The following is an 11,789-nucleotide window of genomic DNA, read 5'->3' as shown; positions in this document are numbered from 1 at the left end:
ATGGAGGATGATTGAAAGAAGACTTGCCCAAGGATAGAAGTGTGTTCAGAAATTTGAGAAAAGAGATAATAATGGGTTCCATGAGTGACAGGGTCTGTACACAAGTCCACTGGTAGGCAGCAGGATTTTGGGGGAGGGGGGCAAGGGCTTCTAATGGGGAGAGCCAATTTAATGGTTAGGGCACTGAACACCCAGCACATAGTCTTGGGAACTATGGCAAAAATGCTGTGTGCATACCTGAGAGAGATGCTGTGGAGCCACCTGTCTTTGAACGGACTGTATGCATTTATACAATGCACATCCCAGTGGCAACTGTGATATACTCAAGAGCAGAGGTTATTTTCTAAGTGGTTTTTTGGGGGTGGGGGGTAGGGAAGGGTTGTTTTGTTGGTGAATGTATCATGCTAAAGAGGAAAAAAGCCCCTGCCACATCGTGATTTAATAATGGATGTCTTCCAACACTAGTAAATGGGATTTGAACTGGATTTAATTTAACTTAGAAAAATTAAGTAATGTAATGTTTCTTGTTTCTCAGTGTTGTGGAACAAATTTATAATCTTAAATTTTTACTCTTTAATAATACTCTATTAATCTTTACAACTCTTTATTTTTTTTAAGGATTTTATTCATTTGAGAGAGAGAGACAGAATACAAGCAGGGGGAGAGGCAGAGAGAGAGAGAGGGAGAAGCAGGCTCCTCACATGCAGCTAGATCACAGGACCTGGAGATCATGACCTGAGTGGAAGGCAGATGCTTAACCATCTGAGCCACACAGGCGCTCCTACAACTCTTTTGTTTTATCTTTACAAACCTTTGAAGTAGGTATTGTTATTTTTTCCCATATAAATGGAAACTGAGGCACAGAGAAGTTAATATATATTAATTATATAATTTATATAATTATATAATTTATTACTAATATATTAGTATAATTATATTAATTATATAATTTGTTACTATACAATATTATATATTCTTATATGTTATATATGTAATTTATATATGTATATATAATTTATATGTATATAATTATATGTATATATAAATTATAAATATAAATTATATATAATTTATATTTGTAAATATAATTTATATTTATATATAAATATGTAAATATTTATATATTTTATATATATATATATATATATATATATATAAAATATAATATGGCTATCCCAGAAAGCAGAGCCAGAGTTTGAGGACCCCCTTGCATTGTGAGGAATCATTTGGATATAAGAGACAGTAAATAAAATCCGATAGGTGTAAGCAAATGAGACTATATTGACCCTAACTGAAGAGTTAGGACTGTCTGGTTTCAGATAGTAGGGTTGATTCAGGAACTAATTTCAATGTCATCAGGATTCAGTTTCTGTTTCTTTCTTTCTTTTAAGATTTTATTTACTGAGGCACCTGGGTGGCTCAATTGTTGAGCGTCTGCCTTCAGCTCAGGTCATGATCCCAGGGTTCTGGGATCAAACCCTGCATTGGGCTCTCGTCTGCTTCTCCCTCTCCCACTTCCCCTAGTGTTCCCTCTTTTGCTATGTCTTTCTCTGTCAAATAAATAAATAAAATCTTAAAAAAAAAAAAGATTTTATTTATTTATTTAAAAGAGAGAGCACACAAGCAGGAGGAGGAGCAGGGGAGAGGGAACAGACCCTTCCTGCTGAGCAGGGACTCCCCCCGCCTCCCTGAAGGGTTTGATCCCAGGACCCTGGGATCATGACCTGAGCTGAAGGAAGATGCCTAACCAATGGAGCCATCCAGATGTCCTTATTTTCTATTTCTTGGCTCTCTTCTGTGCTAACTATATTCTCAGGTTTTGTGTCATAGCAGGTTCAAGTGAAGCTGAAACTGTGGTGTTGTGCTGACAACATTGTGCTTATGGGTTCCAGTTGGTCATGTATCCATCCCTGAACTACTCACTGAACTGCTCTCAGGGAAACAGAATGCTTCTTCTAACAGGTCAGAGTTACTTGCACTCTACCTGCGCATGGACTGAGACTGAAGAAGCCGGGATGTTGTAGTTCCTCCAAAGGAAGCAGACTGTTTTCAGAAAAGTGTATGCATGTTGGTATGAAAACAAAATAAAACAAAATAGATGTCCACTACCGCCCTCTCTAACTTTTCTATTCTGTTTTCTGGCTCAGCCATGCCATTATCCTTTTAGGATCTATGGCTAACATTGAAGTATGAAGGCAGATCCTCTGAAGACTGGGGAAGGGGCTGGATGGAGCCCAGGGAAGCATCTTTAAGAGGAGGGAATCTGTGGGAAATGTAAACATCTGTATGGATAGCCCATTTAATGACTCTCAATTCCTAGACTTTTTCATCTTAGAGTCCTTTACCTCAGCTCCAGTCTAGCTATGCCATATCTGAAGCCTCATCATGGACTGTTTTGCTCTCTAAAATAGTTTGGCATCCCATCCTCTGACTTCAACCTCTAGATTTGTCCTAAATATGCCAATTCTTCAGTCTTGTCAGAACATCCGTTTCACTTTCTCCTTGTCCATCAATAACTTCTTGCCTTCATTTCCTCCCTCTTTATGATAGACTTCAAGGTCTATCACTTAATCACATCCCAAACACTTCAGTTCTTCCTTTCATCACTTTTACCTGGCAAAATCCCAATTCTGCCTCTGCTGAACCTGCCCTTTAGAAAGTAGCTCGGCCCTGTTGGATAAAATTGTACATGTTCGTATCACTGTACATTCATGGTCTGTAACTAATGGTCAGCTCCACTATCACTTGAAAAGCATTTATTCATGCATTCCATTAAGTGCCTACTATGTGCTAGGCACTAAGTACTTGGGATACATCAGCTTTTGAAACAGACAAAACTCCCTGCTCGTGGAGCTTATTTCATTTATTCCTTAAATGCTTTCCCATCCTAGGGACACCTGGGTGGCTCAGTTTGTTAAGGATCTGCCTTCGGCTCAGGTCATGATCCCAGGGTCATGGAACTGAGTTCCACATTAGGCTGCCTGCTCAGCAGGAAGCCTGCTTCTGCCTCTCTGCCTGCTGCTCCCCCTGGTTTTGCTCTTTCCCCTTCTGACAAATAAATAAAATATTAAAGAAAAAAAAGTCTTAGGGGCACACGGGTGGTCCAGATGGTTAAGCGTCTGACTTTGGCTCAGATCATGATCTCCAGGTCCTTAAATCAAGCCCTAGGTCCAGCTCCTAGCTCAAGGGGGAGTCTGCTTCTCCCTCTCTCTTTGCCTCTCCCCCTGCTTGTGCTCTCTCTCAAATGAATAAATAAAATCTTAAAAAAAAATCTTAAAAAAGAAAGTTTCCTATTCTACTTAAAATCAATTCAAACCTTATTTACTTTCTTCAACTTCTCTTGCTCCTAGCAGATGGGCCAGATCTCCACTTTTCAAAGGAATGGAAGCCATCATATGGGAATTTTTCATCATTAAAAACGCTTAACGTTCAGTCTCCTTCCTTCTTGCTGCAGTGAAAGGTGTTTCTACGGGAGGCCCTTCTTCACCTTCCCAGGCTAGGATGGGAGCCCTTATCCTAACACACTGCCCTCACCCACAACTGGCACTTAATACACTAGACTGTAACTTGTGCCTTAATAATCTGAGGGCAGAGTCCTTGTCTACTCACTCCACTGCTTTAACTCCAGCATCTGCCTGGTAGTATTTGGCTAGAGTTCAGTATCTAGAATGAGCGATGGGCGGGATTTCTTGGAGAGGCCCCGCCTAGGTCCTCTTCCCGGGCTTCCGAACTCTTTCCTCAGGCTTCCTTGAGGCCTTCGCCACTTCTTGAGGCCTCATCTCCAGGTTGGAGGCCTCCAGTCTGGTGAGCCTCATTGGCTTCCGTGAGACGTGAGCTGGGCAGTTAAGTTCACAGCCCAGGTTCAGGCGGGACTTTAACGACGCCCCAGAGCCCTTTCCGCCGCGGGACTACCCCACCTCCAGCGATGAGGCTTCTGGGTAGGGGGCGCTGCGCCGAGGATCAGCCGTGGGTCCGAGCGTTGACGGGTCGCCGCTGCAGCAGCTTCTTCCCTGCCTAACCCGCTAGTCGTTCTTCCTCTCCCTCCTCCTCCCTTTCCTTTCCCCCTCCCTCTCCCCTTTTTCCTCCCGTCCCCGCCTCCTCCATGGCGTTGTCGGGAAGGGCCCCGCCAGCAGCCCAGCCCCACTACCCTGGCCGCAAGGACACGGTCTTGTCCAGTGTCCCGGAGAGGCCCGGTGTCCTGAACATGTCTGGACTGGTCAGAGGACAGTGAGACCTCACGGAGCCACTCCTCCAGGAGAGGTCAGTTTCTCAAACTCTCCTTCCTTCACACTCATCCACAGGAGCCAGGATGCCGGACCTGGCCCCGGGAAGTTTCAGAGGAGAATGATGGGTGCTGTGAGGCCGCGGGGGGCGCCAGTGGGAGTGGTGGGAGGCAGCCCAGCACTGGCCCACTAGGTAGGGCAGAGTGTCAAGCGGCTGAGGTGAGGCGGGCTCCCTAGGAGCTGAGGCCCACCATGGAGAGGCCTCTAGCAGACAGGCCAGGCCAAGGCTTTTAGAACAGCAAGATCTGGGGCGCCTGGCTTGCTCGTTGTTAGAGCATGCGACTCTTGATCTTGGGGATGGGAGTTGGAGCCCCACGTTGGGTGCAGAGGTTACTTAAATCAATAAAATTTAAAAAAGAAGATAGGAAAATCTGAAGCATCTGCTTTCAGATCCCAGGTGTTGGTACTTTACTGCATTTATTGAGGGGCTACTGTGTGTAAGGTTTTGGGTTTGGAAGTTTAGCTATGTCCCACTAGAGGCAGGAAGAAATATTGCCTTTTTTTTTTTTTTTTTAACAGTTAAGATAGTATTATATACTGAATTTAGGAGATATGAAAAACTAGAAGGAAGAATCCCATAAACTTCCAATCTCAAAATAATTTCCCTAGCACTTTGACGTTTCTTTTCAGACTTTGCTATTCATATATATATTTATTTATTATTATTATTTTTATTTTTTTTATTTTTTATTTTTTTTTAAGATTTTATTTTATTTATTTATTTGACAGAGAGAAATCACAAGTAGATGGAGAAGCAGGCAGAGAGAGAGAGAGAGAGGGAAGCAGGCTCCCTGCTGAGCAGAGAGCCCGATGCGGGACTCGATCCCAGGACCCTGAGATCATGACCTGAGCCGAAGGCAGCGGCTTAACCCACTGAGCCACCCAGGCGCCCTATTATTATTATTTTTAAAAAATTTATTTGACAGAGATCACAAGCAGGCAGAGAGGCAGGCAGAGAGAGAGGAGGAAGCAGGCTCCCCGCTGAGCAGAGAGCCCGATGGGGGCTTGATCCCAGAACCCTGGGATCATGACCTGAGCGGAAGGCAGAGGCTTTAACCCACTGAGCCACCCAGGTGCCCCTGCTATTCATATTTTTATGTTGATTAAATAAATGTAGGTTTAATAAGGTAGGAAGGCAGTTAATATTTTAGTGTAAGCCTTTTCTACTCACTGTAAACTCTTCCTAACCATCAATTTTAATAACTATGTTATTCTCTAAAGTAGGTTATCTTAGGTAGTCAGTAGCCTCTCTTGTGGTTAGTTATTTCTGCACTGACTTCTTTGGGCTTCAGTCTAGTAAATCCCAGTTGCTTGCTAAACATCCCCAAGCTCAGTTTCCCACAGGTACCCCAGGTCTATCATCTTCATAACTTAAACCATTTTCTCCTTCTGTCCCAGTCTGCTCTTCCTGCTGTGTTCCCCAAAGCAATCAGTATCACCTAATCACCCAGGCAAGAAGCAAGAGCCCGGGGCGCCTGGGTGACTCAGTCATTGAGTGTCAGCCTTCAGCTGGGGTCATGATCCCAGAGTCCTGGGATCAAGCCCCGCACTGGGCTCCCTGCTTGCCAGGAAGCCTGCTTCTCCCTCTCCCATTCCCCCTGCTTGTGTTCCCTCTCTTGCTGTGTCTCTCTCAATCAAATAAATAAAATCTTATAAGAAAAGAAACAGGAGCCATTCTACACTGGTCCCCCTTTATTTTTTTCCAACTTTTGCTAATTTTATCTGCTGTTTCTTAAATCTCTCTTCCCCATTCTCATTGTCATCCTGTTTTAGTTCAGGCTCTCATCATTTCTCTCACAGACTGTGCAATTGTCTCCTAGCTGATCTCCATTTCTCCAACTTTGTCTGTCTTAAGTCCTCTCTCCTCACCAAAAATGTCCATGATACTACCCTCTTTAAAATCCTTCAGTGAGGCCATATTTCCTACACGATGTACAGAACCCTCCACTTACAGATCTCTCTGTACTTCTTTGCTTATCTTGCCATTACCTGCTTGCATTTGTTCTAATAAAGAAGAAGAATGTTAGTAGTTTCCCCTGAGCCCCCTGTGCTCATTATTGCTTTCATATCTTTGCCCATGATGATTCTTATTTCTCTCTCTAGAATGCCCTCACCTGGCTAATTCTTAAATTTCCTTCTGTCTTAATTCAGACATTATCTCCTTAGGTAACCTACCCTGAAGATCCAGGTAGGTCTAAATGTTCCTTCTTTCTGCTCTGCATAGAGATGATCTCTGTCTTTTCACTTAAAACACTTTAAATCTATTTACTTTGTGTACTTTTTCTTATAATTTCAGTATCTGCAGTCTGAACATGTCTTGTTTTTCTGTTTGTAGTTTCTCTGGACTTTGGCTTTTGGAGGTCTTATTCCTTATATGTTTGATATATGTATTATTAGGAGCTCATATTTGGTTCAGTTTTAGCTTTATGAATCTTGAAGAACTTGGAACTGTTTCTATTTCTTGTATTGGGATTTCTCATTCTGTGAGTATGGTATAAATTCAAATCCCAGGATTGCATGAGACTAGGATTATGATTATAAATTATTAGGGAAAATCATTAACATTAATGTTGTTAGTCTTTCCACTCAGTTTTGCAGACTTTGTCTATTTTTCAAATCAGTCTCTCCTCCCCATTCTTAGTGTCACCTGAGACAGATTGATTTTCTTGTTGATTCTTGTTACTAGCATGTAGATTTTTCTGTTTATATCTTCAAGATATAGTCCTTTTGGGTGCTTTATGTGCTGTCCTTAGATTCAGCTCCCTTTGTTAAATCTAAACACTGTTCCTCAGTGGGGCTGATAACCAGCAAAGCTTTAGGTTTCTGGTTTGGGCATATTCCTAAGGCAGCCCTGGTGTCAGTGTTGGCTTTCCATCTAATTTTGGCTGTAGAATTTTTTCTTCCTTCCTTCTTTCATCTTCCCTGCTTCCTCCCTTCCTTCTTCCTTTCTTCCCCCCAAACCTTTAAAAATTTTTTAAAATTTTAAAAGAATTTTATTTATTTAAAATTTGACAGACAGAGATCACATAGTAGGCAGAGAGAGATGGGAAGCAGGCTCCCCGCCGAGCAGAGAGCCCGATTCGGGGCTTGATCCCAGGACCCTGAGATCATGACCTGAGTGGAAGGCAAAGACGCAACCCACTGAGCCACCCAGGCGCCCCTCCCTCTCTCTCTCTCTTAAGATTTCATTTTTAAGTACTCTCTACACTCAACATGGGGCTTGAATTTACAATCTGCAGATCAAGAGTTGTATGCTCTGTGGTCTGAGCCAACCAGGTGCCCGTTCCTCTCTCTTTTATTTGTCTTTTTCTTTTTCTCTCTTCTTTTTTTGTTTACTGAAAGCTTCCCTTACTTTTTTTTTTCTTTTTTAAGATTTTATTTATTTATTTGACAGAGATCATAAGTAGGCAGAGAGGCAGGCAGAGAGAGAGGAGGAAACAGGCTCCCTGCCGAGGAGAGAGCCCGATGTGGGGGGCTCGATCCCAGGACCCTGGAACCATGACCTGAGCCGAAGGCAGAGGCGTTAACCCACTGAGCCACCCAGGTGCCCTCCCTTACTTTTTTTATAAGCTCAGCAATGCACTTAAAAGTGTATTTGCTCTAATTTATCAGCATTTGGGTGTTTTGCAGTGGGAGGACATTTCATAATACCTAGACTAGCTAAATGTCAGAGATGGATATCTTATAGACTTCATTTTTAAAATTGGATTATTTCAGGCTTACTTGGAGATTTTTTTGAAATTTAAATTCAGTTATCCAACATAGAGTACATCATTAGTTTCAGATGTAGCATTCAGTAATTCATCAGTTGCATATAACACCCAGTGCTCATCATGTCACATGCTGTCGTTCGTGCCCATCATCCAGCTACCACATCCCCTACCAACCTTCCCTCCAGCAACAGTTTGTTTCCTTTTTTTTTTTTTAATTTTATTTGTTTATTTGAGAGAGAGAATGAGAGATAGAGAGAGTATGTGTGAGAGGGGAGAGAGTCAGAGGAGTCAGAGGGAGAAGCAGACTCCCCACTGAGCAGGGAGCCTGATGCAGGATTCAGTCCTGGGACGTCAGGATCATAACCCAAGCTGAAGGCAGTTGCTTAACCAACTGAGCCACCCAGGCACCCCCTCAGTTTGTTTCCTATAATTAAGAGTTTCTCCTGGTTTGTCTCCCTCTCTGATGACATCACATTCAGTTTTCCCTCCCTTCCCCTATGATTCTCTGCACTGTTTCTTGTATTCTGCATATGACTGAGACTATATGATATTTGTCTTTGTCTTACTGAGTTATTTCACTCAGTGTAATACTATCCAGTTCCATCCACGTGGAATTTATGTGGAGATTTTTTTTTTAAAGATTTTATTTATTTATGTGACAGACAGAGATTACAAGGAGGCAGAGAGGCAGGCAGAGAGAGGAAGGGAAGCAGGCTCCCTGCCGAGCAGAGGGCCGGACATGGGGCTCGATCCCAGAACCCTGGGATCATGACCCGAGCCAAAGGCAGAGGCTTTAACCCACGGAGCCACCCAGGCGCCCCTATGTGGAGATTTTTATAATGCAATCTCTATCAAACACCTGTTTGCTTTTTTTCTTGGTTATTTTTAAAATTAGGTTTGTTTGTTTTTTTTTAAGATTTTATTTATTTGACAGAGAGACAGAGATCACAAGTAGGCAGAGAGGCCCACAGAGAGAGAGGTGGAAACAGGCTCCCTGCTGAGCAGAGAGTCCGACGCAGGGCTTGATCCCAGGACCCTAAGATCATGACCTGAGCCGAAGGCAGAGGCTTAACCCACTGAGCCACCCAGACACCCCAAATTAGTTTTTTTTTTTAAATCAGAGTAATATATGCCCATCATTTTATTTATTTATTTATTTATTTTTAAAAGATTTTTATTTATTTATTTGACAGAGAGATCACAAGTAGGCAAAGAGGCAGGCAGAGAGAGAGAGAGAGGAGGAAACAGGCTCCCTGCTGAGCAGAGAGCTCGATGTGGGACTCGATCCCAGGACCCTGAGATCATGACCTGAGCCGAAGGCAGCGGCTTAACCCACTGAGCCACCCAGGCGCCCCTATGCCCATCATTTTAAAAATCAGTAGTTTAGGGGCGCCTGGGTGGCTCAGTGGGTTAAAGCCTCTGCCTTCGGCTCAGGTCATGATCCCAGGGTCCTGGGATCAAGCCCTGCATCGGGCTCTTTGCTCAGCAGGGAGCCTGCTTCCTCCCCTCTCTCTCTCTGCCTGCCTCTCTTCCTACTTGTAATCTCTGTCTGTCAAAATAAAATCTTAAAAAAAATCAAAAAAAAATCAGTAGTTTAAAAATTTTTTGTTTGTTTTGAGAGAGAGTGAATGGTGGGCGGGTAGAGGCAGAGGGAGAGGGAAAGATTAAGATTCTTCTTAAGCAGGCTGCAAGCCTAGTGCAGAAGCTGAGGCAGGGTTGTCTTGCGACCCTGAGATCATGACCTGAGCCAAAACCCAAGAACCAGATGCTCAGCTGACTGAGCTACCCAGGCACCACTGTGGTATAATTTCTAATGCCCACTCCTCCACCCCTCAGTTAAAATTCAGACTACAGGTTCCCCAGTGCTCCCCCAGCCCTGAACCCTGCTTCATTACCAGCCCCTACCTCAAGCCAAACTTCAACCCATGCTCCCACTCCTACTACTTTCTTTTTCATCCCAGATTAGGATCTCTGGGGTATCCTTTCCTAGAATCCAGCATGAGGTACAATCTCTCACCTCAAATGAAATTTAATACCTGTTACAGAAGTGGTTTGTAGATTTGTGAGTTTTAATCTTTTTCAGTATAGCCTGGCCTCCCAGACCTATGTGGCAGTTTCCATTCTTCCTAGAGAATTTACTATAAGCAATAATATTTGGAACCAACTAGAGTGCATCACCTTTGAAAGAGTCCATGTGACAGTGGTGGGTCTTGGCTTGCATGATCCAAGTCTCTGGTATTGATGCAGCCTCGTGGCAACCAACAGACAAATCTCAACTAAGGAACAATCATAGACTTTCATAGCCCTATGTGTTTATGAGCCAAAGCAGCAAGGCTCTAAGGAAGATTGGATTGTGACACCCAGGAAGTTCCTATGTGAGGAATCCACAAAGTTCCAGTTAGGGAATAACCAAAGGAAGAGTCTGAGGCATAGTTAGAAAAGACCTATCACAGAGTTGTTACCTATCAAGGAGTTCAGAAAGCTATCTAGTGAGGTTTTGGGGCTGATTCTGTAGAGGAGATAAAAAGTGACTTGTTGAGTCATTGACAGAATTGGTCAGAAAATGACTTTTCAAGGTGTTCAAAAGAAAAACTAAATTGGAAGCAACTGGAAAATGCATTGGTTTACTTGGACAGGAAGCTGGGACAAGTCTATCACAGTGGGATTCCTATAGGTGTGTATTGTTCATGGCTTGCTGCCTATTATACATTTGCTGCCTCCTGGGAAATCTTACAGCTGCTTAGAAACTGGAAATTTGGTACCCTCAATGAGTCAGGAACACTGGCTGAATACCTCTTGAAAGGTATCTTTCGTTCCTTGATCTAGGTAGGCATTAGCTAAGCACTAGGAAGCCCAGGTTAAATAATTTTGGGTGCTGCAGAGGTAGAGCTTACCTCACTAGGTCCTTGAATCATAAAACTGTTACATTGTTGGAGACCCAATCATGATTTATTCCCTGGTCCACTTTTCTTTCTCAGCCACACATGTTTTGGCAATGGCTAAGCCAAGATTGTGTAACTCTTTGAAAGAAACCATTGTGTAGGTCAGAGGAAAGGCTGATCACAAAAGATTCAGTCCCTACCTTGTATAGTTCTTTCCCTGCTTCCTGTGAGCAAGGAAGCCAGAGGGCCCTGAGATGCTGGTTCTGGCTCACATAGGACCCTCAGTCCAAGAAGAAGAGCAGACAAACTTTTGCCCCTCATTCTGGACAAATCGTAGCAGAATGCAAATGTATGGGGGATAAGAGAGGCAGTCCAGAGTCACTTCCAAATGATGACCCAAGGATTAAGAGTGGAGTTATGTACCCACAGACTCCAGCCATGGAGAAGCAGTGCCCCAAATGCAGAGGAGGAGTGTCTGGAGGGGGATGGCCACAGAGGGGAGCATCTTCTTGGAGTCTCCACTTGGGAAAAGGATATTGGAGATTAATTTAGGGATTCCTTCAAGGGTCAAATAGTCTAGGAAGATAGTGAAGTCCAAGAAGACTCCAGATGTTAAGGTGTTCTGAGTCAGTGAGCTGGGAGATGCCCAGAAGCTAAATGGCTATCTGAGTGGTCAAGGAGCTCCAGTGACCAAGGAATGGCCCCTACCACCAAGAGTGATGGCTGCTTAAGATTCAGGATGGCCAGACCTTAAAGAACATGTTACTGTTATACAAATGAGCAAATGACAGTCACAGTACTGTCATTACAAAATTGTACACATATACACACACACTACTATAAAAGGCTTCAGGGGCTTCTCAAAGTGAGTTAAGACGCCCCTGCCCAGGACCTGGCAAAACTAGTCTTTT

The 11,789-nt window shown here is 43.4% G+C and overlaps 1 long non-coding RNA gene across 1 annotated transcript in view; it reads right to left on the bottom strand.

The window, feature by feature from the left end:
• Positions 1 to 11,789, bottom strand: part of LOC309846075 — a 277,012-nt gene that overhangs the window by 39,335 nt on the left and 225,888 nt on the right. The window lies entirely within an intron of this gene.

The sequence above is a fragment of the Mustela nivalis genome (genome assembly GCF_964662115.1).
Source record: "Mustela nivalis genome assembly, chromosome: 13".
In the NCBI taxonomy this organism is placed as follows: Eukaryota; Metazoa; Chordata; class Mammalia; order Carnivora; family Mustelidae; genus Mustela; species Mustela nivalis.
The sequence above is the reverse complement of the archived record's forward strand: the minus strand, read 5'-3'. Positions and strand labels throughout refer to the sequence as shown.